General features: G+C 41.7%; 1 long non-coding RNA gene across 2 annotated transcripts in view; it reads right to left on the bottom strand.

Moving 5' to 3' along the window:
- LOC114790055 (uncharacterized) overlaps window positions 1–24,148 on the bottom strand; it is an 85,629-nt gene that overhangs the window by 2,705 nt on the left and 58,776 nt on the right. The window lies entirely within an intron of this gene.

The following is a 24,148-nucleotide window of genomic DNA, read 5'->3' as shown; positions in this document are numbered from 1 at the left end:
GCATAAGGTATCCTGGACAGGAAAACTGGAATATTTGTTTTCTTTCTGTGTCCTGCAAGGTGACGTTTTTTTTTCCAGGGGTGTTTTTCCCACACTTGGCAGGGCGTATAGAGTTATAATTCTCCCTACTTCAGAACCAGCTGTAAAGCTCTCTTCTCTGCAAGCCCAGTCCTCAGACACGGAGCATGCAGGCGACCCAAACCCTTGTAGCCCCCCCTCCTCCCCCAGCTTGTCAAAACATTTGTGAAATCCTATTTTCTTTTAATAAAGTATAGTTTTGTCCTGCAGATGTATGCTTGGATAAGATGTCATACTCTGTCTTTGTTCGGAATGGCGCCCCGCTGATGTTCCTAGGCAGTGAGAAAATTGCCTTAATGAAACACGTTGCTGGGAGTGACTACAATGCCACATTCAGAAGCAGCATTATGCACATGACATATTCAGGAGGTTGGAGTGGGAAAACTATGAATATAAAGTAATCAGTGCAGGCACATACACATTTCCACTCCTAGACAGGTTCCCAACCTTTGTCAAAAATGATGATTTCATGATTCCCAGGGTTGTAAACATTCTCTCTTTTTTTGCCTGGGTACATGCTTCAGCCACACAGTGCTTGTCATTGCTGTGTACTTCTGAAAATCGTCCTTTCCCCCTGCGTTTGCCCTCGCTTCTCTCTTTTGTGCTCTGCAAAAAAGCCTGAAAGAGCTGAAAAACCTGCCGCAACCTTGGTGATGGTGCTCATAAAGTAGGCAATTTGCAATTAAAATCCAGATACTACCACTGATTTAATGAAATCTGTTACATAAAACAATCCGTTTCTTTGTTTAATGGCGAGAAATGACACATTCCAGCCCCCCATCTGTAGCAGCTTCGTATGCTTAATGGGCCAACGTCAGATTCAGTGCAAGTGTGTATGCGTGCATTAAAGTTAAAGAGAGGAAGGGGAGAATTCTTTCTTCACCCACCGAGATAGGGGAGGTTAGTCCCGGCTTTGTAAACAGAAACACTAAGCTACCCCAAGAGTGCACTGAAAAGCGCTACGCACGTTTATTACAATTTCAAACAAAATGCTAATGCCATTAAACAAATGAGGTTTAGGCAAATTTAGCAGTGAATTTGATATTAGCTGAGCCTGTGATATAGGACATCATGACACGATACACTGGGCTGAAGCATCATTCCCGAACCGGGGCTTTCATCGTGGCGGCTCTCCAGAGAATATTTGTAATTAGCATCATTTGCCTAATACTTCAGGTTAATTAGAATATTTAATTGAATAGCTTTAATCTTCGGAGATGACTATATAATAATCAAATTAGCGGCGGCAGAAAGCTGCTTGCTGACTGAGGCAGGCTGGCACGCTCCCGCTCCCTGACACACTCCATGTAAGATTTGTCCCAGGCTTACACTCACACGTATTTAATGGTCCATTTCAACAGTGCCATCAACATTTGGTTATTTGTAAAAGGAGGGAGAGAGAGAGAGAGAGAGAGAGAGAGAGGGAGGCAACGACAAAAACAACACGAAGAAAAGAATCCATGACGGAAAAAAAAAGGGCTCAAGTTCCCATATGGCGCCCTGGCAAAGCCACTCTCCCAGTGAGAGGGCATAAGCATCAGAGACGATGCCCTAGAGACAGGCCGGGCCGCTCAGTGCGAGCTCTTTTCTCCCGCCTGGCCCATTTCTTTTCAGAGCTTGCAAAAAGTGACCAAATGAGGCCGCTGCATGAGAGGTTACTATGGAACTATTGAGGGACTATTAGGGACAGATGATTTGATTTTTATAATCGCTTTCAGAGGCTGTTGATCCCGTAATGTCTGGACTGGCCTTGTTGTGTTAGATCTCTCAGATTTCTCTGGGTGGGATCTGTGGTTTCTGTGGATCCCTTTTTTAAAATAATAATAATAAAATAACTTAACAGAAGAACTTAATTCTGATGTATCCTAGCACTTTCCTGATGTTATAGTTCTAGGCACCTTCCAACTGGAACTTTTTATTTTTTGCATGCAGGCACATACACACACACACACACACACACACACACAAGCACAAATGCTTGCATTCAAAGGCGGAACATTTTCTTGTCAGAGGCGAGACAAACAAACCAATAAAAGAAAACGGCTAAATATTACAGTGCATTCAATAGCAGCAAACAGATGGTGGCTAAATGAAATGAAATTACATTTACATTATCCTAGCTTTATGGCTCCGCACTAATTGAGGCTGTTATAATTCCTACCTTTCTGCTCTATAATGAAGTGAATTAATCCATTCAGAGTTTTTGTTAGCCTCATCAGATGCCGCCGCCACCAATGAAATGCTGCAGTGATCAATTTCGACCGCTCCGTATGTCTCTGCCATAATAATTCTTTGTTTCCGAATTTTATTAAGTATTTTATGGTTCTTTTTGGATGCTTTTATTATTGTTTTTGTTATTTGTGTGTTAAAAATGTGCTGTTTGGGCTATAAGAAAGTGGCCATATGCTATGAAGATGGAGAATGGAAGTGATGAAAATATTCCTTAGGCTTCTTTCCTAATTTGTTTCCTGGCTTGTTCCAGCTGATTCTCCATAGAGGCGTTATTAAAATGATAATGAATAAAAGTGCCATTACTCCTGGCTGCCACGCTGAACTGGCCAAACGTGCCCCTGCGCTCAGCAATAATTACACTGTTCTCATGACCACAGCTCCACCACACCGCCGATCAGCTCCCCGCACACCCGTGTTCTCCTGGTCCTGGGAAAACAGACGGGTTCTATGCATAAGCCTATATATCTATTGTGCAGCCCTCAATGGGCCGGGGTCTGGGTTAAACTGCACGGGTCAGGGGGAATTTCGCATCCCTTGCATCCAGACAGACAACCAGGCAACTTATATTAGGTAAGTATATATTATCACACTCACAGGACCAAAAATTACCAGAATGATCTTAATTTTCTTCATGTTACTACTAATAAAATGGTATGTTCCCTGATTACATTTTGCCCTGTTACACAACTATTTTAAACTTTTGTGCTCTATCTGCTTTTGTGCCTCTTTTTTTTCTTATGCAGCCCATCCATCCATCCATTCTTTTCAGCTTATGTGTCAATGGTGTCCCTGCTTCTTCCAGCTGCCTATCCAAAGGCTGTCCCAGTGCTGTTGACTCAGAGGATTATGGGTCGTTAGGAGAGTCTGTGGGGTGGCATGTGCGGGTACTGACATCACCCCCGAGGTCTTGGATGAGATTGCTATTATTCCTCCCATGTGAAGTTGGCGGGGTACTTTTGTGTAGTATATTTGCGTTGGAGGACACATGCTGTTACTGTTACAAGTTTGCCCATTCTGACCTCCCGCCGAGCAAATTGCCTCATACTAATCATACAATCAAGAGGTAACTGCTGTCTAAGTGCCACTTATGCATTTCGTTGTGTCTCTTTTTCTTGTGCGTCTGTAAACTAAAGGGTAATGATTGGCAGTTACCTTGATAGTTTTTCACAAATTTCTAACACTTCCTCTAAGTAGAAAAAATGTCCTGCTTTCTGCATAGTCTCACCATTAAATCATTTCCAATCCATTAATGTACACTTCCTGTTCTTGGAATGAACGTCATTGTAAGAGGACAAATGGTTTGATAGATTTGTAAGACATCTTGTACACGGTTTCTTGTGTTTGGAAAATCTTTCCTTTTAAAATACTTTCCAGCGTTAGTCGTATTTTCCTTTAATGCTTGAAAGAGAAAAGAAGGGAAGGACACACAGTGTGTAATTTCTCTGCATTACAGATAATTAAAAGGTTGAACATGTTTGTTGAATGGATTCTGGGTTATTATCATTCCCACAAAATGTCATGTTCTCATAAACATTTTAATTTTAGACTATATTTGGGTGATTAAAGATGATTAAAGCCACTCCAATTATACAGAATACTTAATTGCCTTCAAGCATTAAGAGTTTTATATGAAATGTGTGGTGTAGTCGGAAATACAAACAGGCTTAACTGTTTTACTCTGTCACACCAGACAATCATAAAAAGAGAACACTTGTCTTGGAATTTTTAATATACAGGAAGCATTTGGATGCATGAAATGTGCATTTGTGCGCATGCACGAATACAAATCTGGCCACCTGACGACTTTGTCATGCAGCCTTTATAAAATGACCAAGAAACTCTCCTTGGTGCTGAATAATCAATGCAAGCTTTGCGGATCTGTATAAGTAAACAAGTAACACCCAGTGGTCAAGTCATAGTAATAAAAGAAAGTATTCTGAACATCAGTAATTACAAATTGTACATTGATAATGTATACTAATAATACATTATAAATGCACTGGTATGGAAAGTGTAATTAAAATGTCAAGAAACTGATAAAAAATCCACTTTTTTATTGCAGATATCAATGACAATAGTCAGTTTTTTATAAGGTAGAATTTGGGGTGTTTTTTTGTTTTAATTCAGACACAGAGACATCATGATTGAATCATCAGCAACTGTACTGAGTTTTCAGAACTAACATTACTGTGATGCCATCAATGTCACAGGGAGTCACGTGACAGTAGTATGGTGCAGGTCACTCTATGGTCACTTTGGCCCAGTCTCTGTCCTTCTGAAGGTTTGATTAAACAGGAACAGGCATTACTTTCACTTTAAAAGTAAAAACTCTACCGACACGGGCTCCTTGCCATATATCACACCACATTATCAATGGCTGAACTATCTCATGTCATTACTTCACATCAACCTTCTGTGGCCATATCCCCCCTGATCTATATATGAAACATCCTCCTGGGGATTGAAGGAGGAAAAAGATGGGAAAGCACTTTATTTTATTTTTTTTCCCCATCCCTGCCTGGGTTTGCGCAGTGCAGTGTTCAGCCCCATGCGAGTGAGACAGCGAGGCTCTCCGGACATCGCGCTTTGATGGAGTATGTCAGTCCAATCAACCCGGCTGCTGCCGCCTGATTGGCCCTGCCAGCCCATGAGGTGCAGCGAGGAAGGCCTGATATTACCTGTGCAGCCGCCTGACAGCGGCAGCAGCACAGCCCAGTGCACTGACCTCACCGCCGGAAACAAGCAACACAAGGGAGAATACACATGGTCTACGTATGTCAAGCAGTATTTCTTTAAAGAAATATTTTCATCGAAACACTACAAAAAAAGTCTTTCCTTTTCATTCAGATGTGTCATTCGTGCACATAAAAAAGTACTTCGGGGAAATTTTCCTTCAGCTTGATGAGCCATGCCAGATGAGTAGATGAGGTTAATTATTATTGAATTGGTTCTCCCTGCTCCATTGGTACTCAAAGGTTTCTCTGATTTTCTCATTAGACAAGACACTCCAGTAACATGTAGAAAGTTTTCATTTCTGATAAAGGAGGGGAAAACTGTAAGTGGTTGCTTCTCCAATAACGCAGTGGTGCAGTGAAGCTTAAGTAGACTTATTCAGCAGCTTAATTGAAACACCCCCCCCCCCCTTCTGGCAAGAAAAAGAAGACTGAATGATATATGTAAATGACATAAAACTCATAAATGCAATTTAATAAATCTTGCTTCTAATTAGTGACTGGAAGTAGCTCTGCATGAATGTAATATAAAATTGAGAGCTGACAAACTGTGTGATTAATAATGAGTTAATTGCAGTTTTGCGATTCTTATGACCCAAAATCGTTGTAAACCACGTGTCACATGATATTGTGTGAATTTGCTCCTCGGCCGCCATCTGACTCCAATTTATAATGTTTAAAATGTTTTAAATTATGGAATATTCATATTGCAATGATTATGCCACTGTGTCATATATATACTAATTGTAGGTTTAAAAAAATCTGAAATGTGTAGAGTGTTTTTTTTTTTTTTTTTTTTTACTGTTGACCTTTTGTTGACATCTCAGCAGCACTTGTTGGTTGGTTGTAATCATGTTTTCTTTATGAGGCTGAAAATAGCCCGCCTGTCACAGCTAACATGATCAGTGGTTAAATATGCCAGGCCTTGCATGCCACAAATTATCTGTAGCAAATGCATGATCTGAGCTTTTTACGTTCAGACACGGCATTAACGAGAGAATGATAATATGATTTAATTGTTTCAAGCTTGAATAACAGACACGCCTTCTGTTTCTTGTTTTAGCGATCCATTGTTCCTGTGCTTCAATGTCAAGAAAAGTCACCTTTACGCACAAATAGTTTAGTTGTTTTAATGAAGAAAAAATAAGAATGGAAATTCAAGATATTTGTTATTTCAACTATCACGTCTGTAAAGTCCCCACTGACTTCAAGTTAACGGTAATGGAGTGTGATTGGCCATGCTCTGTGAATTAGCAGTGCAGCACACCCTCCCACAGACCCCGGTGTCAAACTACCGAGCACCACCATGCAGGAGCGATGGTGCCGTCACTTCATACGATTTCATACAGAGTTTAATCCTACATTACAGGCAGAATCAAATACTTTTCATTTATTTCATGTAGATCTAGACTGGCATTTGTTATTGGGATTCATGACTGGTGCCGGTGAACTGCGACTGGTCACGATCTAATGTTAAGATAAGTGCTGCCCAGATCATTCATGTTCATAAAAAAAGTGTACAACGCACATTTCAAAAGTCAGAAATCCATCCACTCTGTAGGCTGTAGGGATTCAGCCCTGCTTGCTCACCATCTATCTTATAAACCCCGGCATTTACTACAGAGCACGGAAAGGCGAGGTAAGTCATTCTCAGACACTGGCGTTCCTTATCCGCGGCTCTTTTTCCCCCAACTCTTTCCAGCCTGTCCCACTCGTATACTCTGACACAACACGGAAGAGCCTTTGTCACTGGTTATCAGGGGGTGATATATTGTTTAGCCCGCAGAGAAACATCTGTTATGCTTTAATCTGGGGTGCATAGGCCAGTATTCATGGCCTCCAGCTGCAGAGAATCACAGAGAAGGAAGAGTCCACTGCAAACAGAGAGCGAGAGGGGGCAGATGCTGCTTTTTATTATCATGTTCTCCATTTTATTTATGTACTAATTCATTACCTTACCACCCAGCCACAGACCCACATATATATGTGGACGTATGACACTTTTTTTAGAGCGCACAAACACACACAACATACATACACTCACACACAGTCTAATGCCCCTTCATATCCATACATTAGTTCTTCTATTGCCCCTTAGTTAGTCTCCAGTGGCCCTTCATTGACAGCCTCCTGCGGGGAAATTTATGTCACATATTTAATATGGACATCGGAATGATTATCAAATCCATAGATGCCAAGAGAGTCCAATCGGCTCTAAATAATGGATGAGGCAAGGATGTGACTCAATTTGCGAGCAGGGGGAAAAGTGGGGGCAGGGGTAGCATCCTTCACCGCTTCCCCCACCTTTGTTTCTCTCTCTTTCTATGGGTCGATCTTTCCATCCCTCCATTGACATCATTCAGGGTAATCATCCTTCAAAAAAAACTTGCTAGTAATAAAAGGAACAACTGTGGTCAATACGGGGAATACGGAGAGGGATGACCTCTTGCACGTGGCTGTGTATTAATGGCTCGCTTCATAGAAGCCGACAGGCTTAGCGCAGTAAGGCCTCTGCTGAAGCAGAGCTGCTTGCCTGCTGAGCCCTGCTGAATATGAGTCCAAGCGATGGCGGAATTATTAAAATAATGATACAGACACTGTTTTTATTCATCGATATGCAACGAGATATGTTGTCTGTAGAGTCAGGACTTGCAAAAAACATGTTTTATATGTGTGTCTGTAAGTGTTTTATCCCGGCCGTTGTTCCTTAATTGGTGTGGCCAGTGTGTAATCTGTGGTCGACAGGAACTTGCGTTCAGATTGGGCGGTTTTGAGATTAATGGCTCGGGAGACATTGTTTGTCATGAATAGATATCGAGGAACCCAGTTCTCATTTAAGTATGCAAAGTAGTCTCAGAAGTTAAGTTCTTACAAGATAGTTTCACCATTTTCTGTGTTTTCAAACTTTTTGTGCTGAAACAATCAAATATCTGGCAACACTGCTTAAGCTGTTGAAGGGAGTGGGTTTAAATCCGGAAAAATGATTCATTAGTGTGCATGAGAGCTGTCAATCATGGGCTCTTCCCATTTTAAACTCATCATTACAGACAGAAATAATGATGGTCTTGAGGATGCCTTAGATGTGTAAAAGCCCCACATTAATCATCTAAGAGTTACTGCCAATTATCAATTGCATTAAGTACACAACATTAAATCATTTTCCTTGAATATTCATAGACAAATCCATAACCAAGTGATCTTCATGAACTAAACTAGCAACGTACCCTCAAAAGTTATTCACTAAGTCACACATTGGTGACTTAATGGAAAATATATCAAAGGCACAGTTACTTACTATTAAGTATTTGTCCAAAAAAAGTGCAAACAAATTGTCTTGTTTAACAAAGACATTACTGATCTGATACGGTTTTGCCCAAAATTCATGTTTTGAAAGTCGAATCTCTCCGATTTTCTGCCTGCAAATGAGACACGGGGTACAAACAAATCCCCATCTTTGTTTGAGGTGCATGCTAATCGACATCCTTCTTTCAATGCTTCACTTGTGAACCAGGTTTTTTTTCCTTGCAATGAATAGCCAACGCAGGGTGCTTAATATGAATCAAAAGACTGCATTATAAAGATTTCATGAAGCGTACAATAAATCCGTTTGAAGATCAGATAGGTGCCTCAGAAATGGCTATTAGTGCAGTAGTCCATTACCAACCGCGCACAGCGCTACATCCAAATAGAGCGGGGACGTTTCCAAATCTGTTGTGTTCTGGAAGCCCATTCTCCGTCTCCCACCGAGACCCATCCATTTTGGTCCTCGCAGGGTTAAAGGGTCAAATTAGCCAGCAGGATTGCTTTCTGAGGACGGCACGCATAGATGGTGATTATCCCCCAGCCATCATTGTTTTTTTTTTGTTTATCAAAAAATACTAATTGCTTTTTTTTTTAGGGTTTTAAAAAGATTAAAAGTTAATAGGAGCAACTAAATAAACAGAATGCAATTGCACAGAGGCTGTATGAGATGGTAATTAATTTGTGGCCACCCCTGCGCTAATTAGCTAATATAAAGGGGGAAAAAAAGAAGTTAATGAACCCTAATGTAACTGATACACTGGGAAGTCAGCCTAATGAATTTATGAATGTGTGAACAAATTAACTTCTATCACTTCAAGTGTGCACTTCGGCTGCGTGCCTTTTTTCAGAGCGGCGTCAACACGCTTCACGCAGGGTAGGTGCAGAGGGGACAGGAAGAGTGAAGTCAGTCTCCGCGTGATGATCCCTCAGATGCATTGTGGCCCTGCAGATACAGTATGAGCTCTCCACAGTGATTGGGCCTTTTCTTTACATCGACATGTATGCCAGTTAATAGTGTTTGTGCAACACTGACTTGCTTGGAGTGTGAATTTTGTTGAGGCAATGGGTCCGAATTGCATGATGAGAACGAGGGTATCTGTGTGTCCATGTAAATACAGTAGACCACAAGTAGACCACAGTAGACCAGAGCGAAAACTCCAGAATAATCATCCCGCCGTCCTCCTCCAGCAGATTCACTCCGGTCTGGTTTTTCTGCTGCTGATGGGAGACATGTGGCGGCGCCCTCTGCCTCGCTGCCCTCTCAAAGCATCACTTATTTCCCAGCCACTTTGTTGGGGTTGTGGTGACATTTACTGTTGACACGGCTGAGTTCAGAGTTCACAGGCAATTTGAATGGAATTACAGGCGGTAATGAATTCCTCTGGCGTGCCAGACGGCCCCAGCCAGGTAATCAGGTAATTGCAGCTTTCATAAAGGTGATTTATGCAGGAGGTTGGGGCCAGGAGAGTTGTCACTGTTGGAGTCCAACCTGTAAAACAACACTTGATGACACACGATTTTATGAGACAGTCATCCTGAGCAAAGTCCCCATAATGAATGATGGGCGAGCGTTGGCCCCAGATTGCTGGATTAGTGTCATATTATATAAATCTGCAGCAGCAAATGGGCATCTCGCCTCTCTCCATTCATTTCCCCTCTCGTCTCCATTATCTTAAACGCTGTGCCACAGGTCATTTGTCATTCGAGGCTGATACACAGTGCCGTGAGGCTGGATCTGAGCCCACAGTGGACCACCAGCAGACTTGTCTGTGAAGTCTCGCCCATATGTGGACCTTAAGTGATTACCAACCGTTGCGTAAATATGTCTCCTATAGCAACCATGACATGGGTTCTACTGCTCACTGTCACTGCATACTCTTCTAATATTTTCATAAAGATTACACAGTATCGTATATAACTGTATTTTTTTCATGTAGTGAAACTGTAACTGTAAATATACTGTAATATAATATAAATCATTACATCACAATTCTGGGGAGGATGTAATCATCCGTCCCATGCATCCTTTGGTGCAAAATATTACATACACATCTAGGTGTAAAATATTATTTACATAAGATGACCTTTCCTTATTATTATATTCAGAATATAAATGATTGAAAGACTGGAAAAAATCTATTCGTTAGATGGCAGCCTGCAGAACATTGGAATAGAGAGCATAACAATATGTTTCTGTTGTGAATGAACCAAATTTAATTCCTGATATGTTCTATCATTGAAATAGTGAGCACATTTCGTTGCATACTCTGTCCTTATAGTATTTATGTTTATGGTGGAATGGAGGTTATGTTACCTCATTGCATTAAGGTTGAGCTGAATTTCCAGTCTCTGCTGCTATGTTCCTATCTCAAGGTGCTGTCATGGAAGCAGATCTATGTCCAGCCTGGCAAAGCAGGGGAATGTACCTTCATATCTCTCGCTACACTACAAATTGCCCACAGGCTTGTTTAAAGCTTCAACTGCAGCAATCTTCCTCTTTATTACCAAGGCCACCCCCCTCAATGTAAGAAACTCACAAACATATTCAGCAGAGACGGTAAACATGCAGTACAGCCAATAGTTTCACTTACTTACATCCTTGGGTCAGAAATGACATTTTACCTTCACCATGCTCAGTCCCAGCACAGACATACATGCCTGCAAATATACAGTTTCCCCCACACCTCACCTTTCCTCTGCCCGGCTCAAGTGCCCTCTTTCTTTCATAATGGAAAACTATCGCAGAACCTTTCCTCCAGTCAGTGGGGGTCATAAGGTCATCTCTGATGTCACTTCTAAAGTAACCAGTGGCAAATAGGTCTTGACGTGCTCTCTAATAGGAGAATGAGGGAGGATGGCTCTCTTGGCTGGTAGACTGATGCAGCATATATACACACACACATAAAAAAGAGAGAGAAAAATGTTGATTTGCTTTTCTTTTGATTTGCTTTCTTTTAAGACAGTGGTACAATCAGCTCAAAAGGGCAAAAAGGAAAACCGAACAAACCCACAAATGCCCTTACAACCGTCAAATATATTTTTGCTTTAGAAATAATTAAGAAAAGTCAGAATGTGCATTAGAGGTCACATTAATGACATTGTATGTCCTCTCTCCTTTGCACATTTACCAGATATTCGTCTTCCTTCCTCCTCGTGCTTTCATGAATGTTACTTGTTTTATGTGTAAAGTGTGTAGCAGCACACGTGCTTCGAAAGGCTTCTGAAAATGAGCAGCTCGGTCAGACAGGGGCTTGTATGTCTGCTTTGTAGTTGGTGGTGACGTGTGCATGTAGCCGTTGTGGTGCCATCTTCAGCCCTCCACTCTGGTCTGTGTCCTTGCCTTCTGTCATTCCTACATGTGTTTACATGACAGGGATCTTCTGCTTTGTTCTGGGTTCCAGAGAAAGCACCTTCAAATGAAAGAAATCCAGGTGAAACATGCTCCAAATATTAAATTGGCTTCCGTGAGGTTAAAAAAAGGACTTTAAATGCGTAAGCGTATCTCTTTTTCTGTCTCTTTGATCTTGGCGAGACACGCTCTGTATTATCCTCCCTCTTTTCTCTCCCTGCACTGGTTTAGCGGCAGCGTGGAGCTGTAACAGATGACTGACTGAGCTGGAGAGTGGCATTTTCTGATAGAGTTACACCCCACAAATGGAGTCAATCAGGAACAGAGTGAAAAATTCATTTTCTGACGGGTGGCAGCAAGATCGCAAGGCCCGATGACAACAAATCCATAGCAAAGGCTGAAAAAGAGAAGGGGGCAGACAGAAGGAGGGAATAAAAAAAAAAAAAAAAAAGCCCTGACGGTGTGTAAAACAGGAATCCTCTCAGCGGATTCGCGGCCGATCAGGGCTTCACCTTTCAGCTGTCTATAACACAATTTCATAGCAATTATTACCCCCACTGAGCGTGTGACAGGCAGCCGGCCCTGTGCGGGAGTAATCTGAAAATGACGGATTGCAAGGAAGTGCTTCTGTGATTTGTAGCTAAACCGAGGCCGCACTGTATTTAGCGCAGCTTTTATTTCTTCCCGCTTTTCTTCTTCTTTATTTTTATTTTTTTTAACGTGACACCCAAGAAGGGTCAGAGGCGAGCAGCTGTTGCCATCTTTCAAACATAGTGTCATGACAGAGGAAGCAAGCGCAGGAGGGATACATCTTGCACAAGGGGTTTTATTAACAATACAAATAAAAATTGCACAAGGGCCAAAAGACAGGAACAAAAAGGAACAAACAAAAACTAGCCCGCAGGCATGTGTCGACTGACAGGAACTGGAAACTAAAACGTAAGGTAAGTCTCACAGACGTCCACATTAATGTTGCAGCACCTGGGTGCTGCTGACCTGCTTTTAAGGAGTCCTGAGAATTCATGCTTAATTGGCTTCAGCTGAGATTACTCAGGACTGCCTCGGCACCAGCTGTGATGGACCAATGACCGTCACACATATTGTCACTTGTGATAAACAGCAGCAAAGCACACGGTGAAATGTGTCCTCTGCATTTAACCCATCACCCTGACTGAGCAATGGTCTCGCCATGACAGGCACCCGGGGAGCAGTGTGTGGGGATGGGGCTCCTTCAGTGCGCCTGCCCAATCTGTGGTGTCCAAGGCAGCTGGACGTCACAATATACATATATGTTTACTGATTACAGTTTTTTAGAATTTCAGAAAGTGCAAACATGATGTCTAAATGGTAACCCCATAAAAACCGTGAATTTCAGTACATGTATTAATTAAAATATTAGGTTATTAAGACACCAGACTTACTATAATACTTACTGAATCATTATTATTTCATATATCTATTGGATACATTTATTTAAAATTATAATAGCAGGCATTCAACTGGTTAGAAAAAAACACTTCTTGTAAGGATTTGTGTTTCTGACATGAATGATGAAATAGGTTTATTGCCTGTTATGTACAAGCATAAATGAGCATCAGCAGAGCATTTATTTGCCTTCTCATAAGTTTTTGGTCCAGTAAAAACCACATGACTGCTCATCTGGTTTTCCTTAGCGAGAAAACGGAGAGTGAATATATGACAGTTATGTGATTGACCATTTATTGTGTGAAGTGTGCATGCTCACAGATATGAAAATGTAATAAAGAAAATCTTGTGGAAAAGTAATACTCTCTTTGGTTTGCACAAACCCATTTATAAAAACGCTCTTGCCCTATTGGCCTCAAATGTCCCATTAATCCCTGGTAATTTGCGGCACCCAAAATCCAAAGTCTATAAGCTTTCCTCTGTTATATTTCCTCTGCATTAACGTGTCACCTTGTTCCGCCATGGCAGGATGTGAGGCTAATGCAACGTGGAGGTTAAGAAAACATCGGCCGTGCCGGTGACCGATCGCCTGTCAGCCTTCGCACAAAAGTTTAGAAATTTGAGCCACCTGTCATTTTGGCCGGTGATTATGGATCTCTTCCTCTGAAGAGCTGCAGCACGTTGGAGAGCGGCGCTGCCTGTCGGGGGCCTCCTTCCTGGGGCGCTTGCTGAGATCCTCCAATCACCACGGGTATTTGAAGGAGGGACCATCTCGCTGTGTAAACAGAGGTCCCCGTCCTGGCCCCAGCAAAATAGCCTCCTCTGTTGGCCTTCATTTGGGGTGTGAACACTATAATCCAATTTCACTTACAGAAGTCATACCAGGCAAATTGTGTCTGGCTAATAATACCAAGTCTAAATGAGATTTTGGCAATTATAACTGTGTGGATTTTGGGAGGGGGATCATGAGGTCTTTCTACTGGCATACCATAGACTTTTTTTGTTCAAATGCATTTAGTCTGACTTTTTTGAGTCGGAGTTTGCTCAACAAACCCTTTGCCATAAATTAAGTGTCAAGCCAGAGCAACGGTCTGGATATTTCTAGCAGTCAAAATGCCTTAAACAAATGGGTGAATAAATGATTAAAGAAATAAAGTGAGCCCATGCGGCTCCATTAATCGGCGTGAATCAATTCATTGCTCTGCTGTAGCCAGCCCTGTGATGGAGAGAGGTGAATAAAAAGGGGGAAGAAGCAAGGAGAAGAAAAAAAAAAACTGTTTATCTTTAACCTCTGCCTGAACTGTAGACGACCCTCTCAACAACCCCCTTGTCAACTGCATTAGGCTGTAGGTTGGCCTCGGAAAACTTGGAACGGGTGAGGTGGGGGTTCAGCACCATTCATCACAACTGTTAAGGTTTGCGAGGGAAGAGTAACCCAATCAGCTTTAATTGTAACCTATCATAGGAGATTTACTCCATAACCAAAATACTATAGTAATTGCATTACCGCCATTTGGGATGATGCCTGGTCTCACAGAAGACACACACACATACACATACACACACCATATAGTACATACACACTGAATGGAAGATTTCATAGAATGTTTAATCAATACACTGAACCTGGTTCTCAAAGTGCTACAAAAGAAGTCAAGTATCGCTTCAGGACTTGCTTGCTTGCTGTCTGTACCTTGGAGAGGAGAAACTAATCGCCCGTCCTGCCCTATTCGGATACCAGACTGGTCTTTCAAAAATGCATCAAAACACAAACAAATCTGTGAACTTCTGTGGCTATTTTAGATACTTACGTTAGCACGGGATCCCTGAATAAATTCCCCAAAACATCAGAATCAAAATCTGGCAACTCTGAGGGCGAAGTCCACTAGTGAACTATTGGATCTTGCAATCTCAGATGTCCTCATTGTGCTACATCCTATACGGTGTGACGGAAATGTCCCTGTTATGTTCACTGTGCAACACAAGCAGTAAAATGGGTAAATCTGTCCTTGTTTGTTGTCACACGCACCTTTGATTTAACACTTATTGCAAAGACACGTTTGCAACAACAACACTTAGACGTGTGACCAGCGGTGTAGAGGGGCTGGTGATTTGCGGTGTTTGTATGTGTGTGTGTGAGGGAGAGGGAAAGGGAGACAGGAGCGATATCTGTAACCCCTCTGCCCTCCTGGCTGGCCTGCCACCGTGGCCATGTGCTGATGTGGTCCGCCGCGGGGGGCTGATGGGGCTTTGAGGGGTGGGCCGGGGAAAACACAGCTGCCGTAAATGAGGCCACTGCATGGAGGAAGCACACAGATGCCATAAATGACTTGACATGATGGAGGGATGGGAGACCGATTCCAACTCAATCAACCAAGATGGACCGAACATCTCAGAGACAAATAAAGCCGAAGTGCAGTGGATTTCAGCAATACGGCAATGTTTCGCCCCATAGCATCGCATCCCAACAGAAAAAAAAAGATAACATTACGCTCTACAGACTGTGTTAGATCTTGGACTGTCCACAAACACCAGAGCGTTTTGAAATCTATTTTAAAAAATGTTCATATATTAAACCAACATATTCCAATGACATCTAATTCTATAAACGAGCTGGAAATGAGTCTGTACCATGCGTAATTAAGCCCCCCTCCCCCCTTAACAATGTTTCTACCTTGTACACCTTTGAACCGGAGTGATCCCAGTTAGTCCTGGTTGGCTGTGTTTTCCGAGGTTGGCACATTATGGTCCTCTACCTTCCATGGACTGGAGTATTCATGATACTGGATCAACAGAAGGCCCCTCATTAAATTCTAATTCAAGTCGAATTACCAACGACCACACAGCATTATTAACTGAGTGACTTGAGCAAAGGGTGGGTGCTGTGCCATGAGCAAGGGTGTAACCATAAGTAACCACGTAACACACATTTTCAACATTTTCATTTATTTCCCTTTCCGTTGGGAAATACATTTTTAATGCATATCATTAACAAAAAAAAATATATGAATCATTACTGACACTACAAGCAAGGGCTTATAGTCCTTTTCAGTTCAATATGTGAATATATTTCCAGTGTGTGTTTGCAGTTAAATACTGTTACACCTGCCACTACTGGTAGAACATTAAAACCGGTTAATAATTATGTGCCTGCAGGCCACGGCCTCGGCGCTGAATTGCAGATGTCTGTCAGCGCCCTGTGTCGCTATACTGTGCGGAGGACTGGTCCATCTGTTCTTTTGGTCACCGTGCTGGATAATGTGTCTGACAGACTTCTCTTTTCTGTTTTGACACAGTCATTGGAAGCGTTTTGATCCTGCCCGTGTGTCCCAGGAGGGTGGGCTCAAATTGGATTTTTCTGTGGGTGCTCGGAGGGGAAATCACAAGGCACTGGCCTGACCCCCTCAATGCCGAAAACCCCCACTGGGCTGCAGTGAGCACCAAGCATAACACACACACAAACACACACAGGCCCTAACTCTTACAACCATACATCAGGGGCAGCGGTTGCCTATCAGGTAAGGAAGCGGCCCCGTAATCGGAAGGTTGCTTCCGTTGCTGAGCAAAGAACCATCCCCACACACTGCTCACTAAGATGATAGGTTAAATGCAGACGACACATCTCGTTGTGTGCGCCATGAGCTGTGCTTCACAATGACAATCACTTCCCTTTCAAGTAGATTTATTCATCATTCAATCCAAATCATACAGTCCAGACACATTTATATATATATATATAAATGTGTCTGGACTGTATGATTTGGATTGAATGATGAATATATATATATATATATTCATCATTCAATCCAATCATCTTAGTGAGCAGTGTGTGGGGATGGTGTATATATATGTGTGTGTGTGTGTGTGTGTGTGTGTGTGTGTGTGTGTGTGTGTGTGTGTGTATGTGTATATATATATATATATATATATATATATATATATATTTTTTTTTACATTTAAACACTTGCATCACACAACACTGCCATTCATATGTCAGGATGTAAAACACACCTACACAATCACCTGGACACACACAGTATCAAACACGGTAAACCACATATGATCAGGTGGGACAGAAGGGGAAAAAATCTCTGGGTTTTAACTTTTTAAAGACTTTTCAGCATTTGTTCTGCACACTTACCTACCCACACTCCAAGGGGACGTAGTGACTGGGGTCCCATTTCGGAGCCAGCGTGAAGCCGTTGAGCTCCTCAGCTGTAAAATGAAAGCACCGAAGCGCAGTGTGAAAATGTATTAGCCTCGCTGAGATAAGGGGAGCCCTCAGCGAGCCGTGCATGCCTTCAATGGGGAAAATAACGCCTGGACAAATTGTTTTTGGTACATTAAGTACCTGTTACTTTATTTCACAGATGGAAAACAATAACGCAGACTCTGGGGTTGGAACCAGCACAGCGTGAGAGCACGGTGATATATTTATATATATGTTTTTTTTTTTTAATCCTTCTTTCTTTATATGCAAAGGGATTTTCTTGAGGACTTTATACTCAAACAATTCAACAGATTGACAAATACAGCATATGATGATAAATGACAAGTGCCTGCTGGGCAGTCAGCGTGCTACTGGGGGAAATCATCAGGAATATCCATGTTAATAAAAATAAAATAAAAACGGGCCAAAATGGTCTCACTCAGCACACAGGCGGGGATTTTTCAATTAATAAGCGTGCCGCCGCGCCAGGGCCACACAAATTAAATGAGTGTGTCAGATCCAGGATGATTTATACATTTAGACTGATCTAACAGCTCCACCGAGCAACTATGACACGCTGACATGCCAACAATGGATATGAAAAATGAGGCAATACCACGGCGCTAAATCCACAAGTCTCAAAGCCAAGCGCACCCTTGGAGTCAAAATCCAACACTTACTTAAGAATATAATGACAATGGCGCAGAGTAAGGAGGGGAAAAAAATCCCCCCTAGATTCCTGAGGCTGCTTTAACAGAATAATGCAGTGTATATATGAATTGAGTGAGGGGGACAAATTGTTCAAAGTGGCTCAGGAGGTGGAGGGACACTTCACTTTCAGACGCCTTTGTGCTGCTTTTGAGATCAAGAGACAAGACTCGATTTGCAAGGTCAGAGGAGAGTTTTATTACCTTTTCGCTTTTATAACACAAGCTTCTTTTTTCTTGTTTCTGAACATTCTATTCTCAGCTATTCGATTGATTGGCGAGTCGTGTAGGCTCAGTATCAAATGTGCATCTGTCAATAGTGATATTATAGACAAAAACTTATAAATAAAGCTGCATTAAATATGTTAATGCATAGTAGCCTGTTCATTATTAGGGATTAGAAATTATTTACGGTCCATAATCAAACAGATCAACGTCACTGGAAAAAAGTAGTGCATCTGTAGTGGGTCGTAGGTCAGATTGATATCTCTTCAGAATCTACTCAAAAATGTGAACTTTTTGGGGTGTATTTCATAGCACATTTTGAATAAAGAAAATCTTAATTTAACACATAGTATTATTGATAAAAATATAAATGTCTCAATACATTAAACAAATAATTAAGATAATAATTAAAAAGTCACAGATTCAAACCCCACTTACTACTATTGTGTCCCTGAGCAAGACACTTAACCCTGAATGTCTCCAGAGGGCCTGTCCCTGTAACTACTGATTGTAAGTCACCCTGCAAATGGCATGAATATAAATTTATTTACCTTACCAGAGGTAGAGGGCGACAACTAGAAAGTGGGTAATAAACACAACCTCAACACCAGCACGACACAGTGGCAATATGGAAACAACACACCATTACATGCATCAACTTCCCACAACAACATTCAACCCTGAAATCTCTGCCATAGAAGTCAATTGCTTTGCTGCGCAGGACTGGCCTTCAGACTGGCCTTCACCAATTCCTTTGGAATCAACTGAATGTTCATGTTTTACTAGATTAAGTACATTTTAACTCAACATATTTTTAGTTAATTGCAGTGTGCCGTTGCTCCACCCTGGCTGAGATGCGGCCATCCACCACCACACTGCTTAGAAATAAGCTCAGGCTGGTGTGTCTTCCACAAGTCATCGGTGTTCCAGTGAACTGGAATATTCTTCAATGTCCTTATAATTGTCTGCCTTTTTGAAGCTTATTCTTGTATATTCCTGAGATGCATTTCTGGAAATTATGTTTCTACCATGTATACCTGGGGAAAAAGCAGGTATTCTGGACATATATAGTATTACATTTTCAAAGTCTTAAAATTAGAAGCCTCAACATTTCCACATGGGTGTAAACGCTGTTTGTCCATGGTCACCCTTTAACTTGGGACCACACTGACTGTTGTGTAATCACCACCTAGGCAAGGGAAGCACACACATGGCCCCTCTCTTCCAGATTTTCAGCTCTTCCCATCTCTGTCTGATGAAAACAGTGTTTTGCTTTCTCAGAGCTCAGCAGATTTAGAGGAACCAATTACCAGTCCAGTGATTTCTGCTTCCATGCGCCCCGAGGTCCAGTCTGAAAATGATACAGTTTTAAAGGGGTTAAATTTCATTGTTTTCTATTCCCCTACCTCTCAAAACAGCAAAATATTTCTTTTTTGATGGCTGGAAAAAGAGGGAAACAATAAAGAATATGAAAAGCCCATCTTCACAGAACATTAGACATCGGAAAACAACCTACAGCTATGATTGGATATATCAAAACTGACAAGTTCAAGTTGATTGCTGAGCGCTTCTTGATTGAGCCATATTTCACGTGGACAGGCGGGACTCATCTCAACTCATGGCTGAATATTGCCACTCCTCTCGCAGAATTGTGTTGTGGTGCTTTCTCCCTTACTCTGGATGTCGGGTGGAACTGGGATAATTATGCAACTGTTGGTTATGCAACTGTCTTAGGTGTCCCTGTCCTTCATTAATGGAGTCAGAAACTTTTACCTGCCGGGTCTTTTAAGCTTTTCTTCCAAATTCCTCTTCACATAACTCCTAATGTGATCACTCGCACTAATTGGGGACAAATGTACAAGCATGTGCATGAATAAACACTTGAGGACATTCTCTTCTAAATTTATCTATTATTCATTCACCATCTGACATTCCGGCCTTTTAAGTAGTTTGAATTAGATTATGATCAGGTACAGTGATTTTACCAATTAGATAGGCCCACAAAGCAGGAATGGATAGGGGAACAAAGAATGAGGAAAAAAAAGAGAAAGGGGGCTGACAGGGAGTTAAACCATTTGAGCAACAGAGAGAGGCCAGGCAGCCAGTGTGCCGTGATTGAATGATCCCATTTCTGGGCTTTTTGTTAGACAACGGGCAGCGGCGTATGAAGATTGATACAGAAGTGCTCGACTCGGTTTGCTGGATCATCAAACGGATTGATATTATACTCCCTCTCTGGATGAAGACAAAGTAACTGTTATCATACTCAATACAAGGGCTTGTCAGAAGCGGAAAATCATCCCGTGTCAGCGGGTTATGGGAGCGTTTCGCAGACTGTCGTAAGAATTTATCTGGCAGATGCCGCAGCTTTTTGCTGAAGCTGCGCTCCAGCGTTTACGGTGAAAGGCTGAGCCTCCCCGTAAAGATTCAGGCAGCAGATTGAATTACAGGGTCACACTAAGGATGTCAATTTTTCCCACTTATGTCATGGTCAACTTCTGATGAATGAAAGCAACAGGAATAGAATACAAAAAAACTAAAAAAATGTGAAAGAGTGCTTGTTATTATTATTATAAATGATTATAAATTATGAAATGGTATATTAATGTGGACGTGGACAGTTTGGAAATACACAGAATTCACTGTGAGAGCTAATTCCCAGAATTAGATTGTGGATCTGAAGGTCAGATTAAAAGACCCCTGCCCTTGTAAGACAAGCTCCTGCACAATTGACCAGTGAGTAAAGGATGCAAAGTCCCATGAATATAAGTACACACTCCTCTATGTGCAGGATATTTTATGCATGCTGTAAAGCTGTCAGTTTCATTTGAGTGTGTCCTCTGTTTTTTTGTCTGCACTTTAAAAAAGCATGTCTGGGAAACTCAAAGAAGTGATGGTGGTGGGGGTGAATACAAGCAGTGCTCCATTCATCATTTTTATACGTCTTTCCAGCAGATTGATTGCGAGTCATATTTAATATGGAAATATTAAGGATAAAGCCTGATTCATTGACAAAGAATAGTGCTGCTTTATTCAAAAATCATCTCAAATTTTTCATTAAAGGACCCCAATTATGATTTTTTTTTCTTTTATATAGGTCTTACTTGTCCCCTAATACTGTATCCGAAGTCCAAAATTCAGCCTTGGTGCAGAATTACAACCACTTTTAGCCAGTTCCACAATGAGATTTCCCCAGGATGCCCCATTTCAGTGTGTGTAGCTTTAAATACAAATGAGTAGGAGAGAGGCGGGACCAGGAGGTGAGAGGCCTATAGAAGTGATCAGGCATTCACAGAAATTATGTCATCTGTTTCGGGCAAACAGAACATTGTGTCGGCCTTTTTCCAGAAAAAAAATGAATTAACCCACTAGTTCTTCAGTCTCACGTTACACAACTAAAAAAATACATTTGTGCTCAAAGAATGAGAAAGGGGAGGTAACCATTCCTCTTATGATGACATAAGGGGAGACATTCCAGATCCAAGCATCTGAGCTGCTGCTCTCTGAACGGCGAAGCAGAATGGCCAAAGCACTCTTTATACAGGACCATATTAGGACCATAAACAGGATAGGGGAATTAGTATTAATGTCGAATAATATCACAGAGAAATTTTCATAATAGGGGACATAAGTCAATCAAAGTTTTATAAACAGGCAAAAAGAAAGCTGTTCAAAACAGTACATAGTAGAGTACAGTTTCAGGCATTCAGAGTAAAAAAAAAAGTTAAAGAACAGATTGTTTTATACATGTTTAGTTAGGTTAATAGTGTATTTTTAGTTTAAGCAATAGAAAACAAAAATCTTTTCCGCACTGACTTTTAGGATGTTGTACTTCGGGCACTTCTAATAATGAAAGGTAACTGAGTCCAGGCATGATTTGTTGACCTATCCCAACTGATCTAATATATCTGGCATATTCTCTATGTGAAATATAGGGAAAATATGTTGCAAGTATTACATGCAACAAGGAATCCACTTGAGTAATATGAGAACTATAGTGGTGGTGCGAACTGGTAGTGGCCCAGTGGTGGCCTAGCAGCTAAGAAAGCTGACCTATAGTCGGAAGGTTGCCAGTTCAAATCCCGAACCACCAAGGTGCCACTAAACAAAGCACTGTCCCCACATTTTGTGCCACTTTCAATAAACTGGATCTCTTGTTTGTCTTGAAGAATTTACTCAGTGAAAGCAAAGGTTAAATAAAAGTGGCCCAATCATAGATACCTGAAGAACTCCATACATCATAGTAGTTGTGTGCTCTTGTGCAGGCTAACCACAGGTAGTTTAAGAGGTCTTATGATGTGGCCTCATGATGCCGTGACCAAGAGTCTGATGGGGTGATTGCTTTTGCCGTTGCCACAACCTGGTGAAGTGGGGAAAAGAAAGGACAGCATCTGGGGACGGGCGGCTCTCCCAGCTGTGTGGCTGCATGATCCATCTCCGTTTTAGGCCATGTCAGGAGTGCTTTGTATGATGATGATTTGACATCCGGCCCTCCTCACCCCACTGAAATCGAGCAATCACCGTCAAGGCGGTAATGTCAGTGCACAGCCATACGTATAATTACCAATACAAATAACTTGGTCTAAGCAGCAAAACAGCAACGAGTCTTTTACAGTAGATTGAGGTACATGCAATGTTTTACAAGCCATTCCATTTTTATGTAAGAATAAGTAGCAGATGTACAGAAGGGCGCATCACGGCTTTACAAGCTTATGCTAAGCGTTCATTTTATCGTTAGTGGAGGCTATTTACGTTCAGTAGGGGAAGTGCGATGCTGATAGAGCAGTCATAGCATAAAAAAGATGGCTCATTTCATCAGCTTCGTCTCTCTCAGGTCGTCTGTGTTACTGTGTAATAACTCCATCCCCTATGAGAAATAACGAAAAGCCGCGGCGGCCATGCCGCTGCTTAAATGGGATGGTTCTGCAGCATTAGCTTCATAAAACCATAATCCTTTCCCCATAAACCATTACATGCGCGGCAACATTTCTGATTTATGGGCCGGGGAATCGATGGGAAAAAATTAATGCTCGCAAAACATCCCAGGCACAATATTGAGCACATTTTAATTGTGATTTTATTCCTGTGGCCGTTAGCCGGATGATGAATGGGACCTAACCAGCAAGACACAGAGAGAGTCTTTAATATGACAATTAAGTGTCTGTCTTCAGGTTTTATTGTATCTCTCTCACTGTCTCTCCACCACGTGCTTGGCCTCCCTCTCCTCTCCTATCCAGATCACTTCATCAGTACAGTGTAGCTTTTGTGCAGATTAAATTGATACTCTGGTTTTCTCCATCTCGGAGCACTTACTTATGTTTTATGACATGCACTAAATCAATTTTATGCCGCTATTGATTTTTTTTCCTCCCCCTCTCCTCACATACCTCCCTCTTCCTTATATCAACACAAACCATTCCGCCCGATGCTCTGCGTTTCGTTTTTTTTTCTCTTCTCCCCAGCCTCCTCTCCCCTGTGATCTTGCATTTGTCTAAGACGAGGGCCGGGGGAGTGTTGCAACAGTGGCCAGGAGTAGAACATCTTATTTCTATGACAGGCATAAGTACAGTGTGAATTTTTAGAGCTTCCTTTTTATTTCCTGTTTTTTTTTTTTTCTGCCTAAATGGGCACCAAATGGACTGGTGTGACCAGAAGGTGGCAGGTTGAACACTGCTATTTTAACCCCGGGCATAAACTTCTGGCATGTGCTCATTTGAGAATACTCTTACTGTGATTGGGCATTTTACCAGATTTCTGGAGCTTTCGCAGGTCATAATGTTATCATTATGTGACACTAAAGCATCCCTTGTTAATGGTAAGCCAAGACAAAGGGATTTTTGAAAACCCACTTGAAGTGACCAAACAGAAGGTGGTGACCACCAGGCTG

The sequence above is a fragment of the Denticeps clupeoides genome, chromosome 5 (genome assembly GCF_900700375.1).
Source record: "Denticeps clupeoides chromosome 5, fDenClu1.1, whole genome shotgun sequence".
NCBI classification, from domain to species: Eukaryota; Metazoa; Chordata; class Actinopteri; order Clupeiformes; family Denticipitidae; genus Denticeps; species Denticeps clupeoides.
Note: the sequence above shows the minus strand (reverse complement) of the source record. Positions and strands in the feature narration are given on the sequence as shown.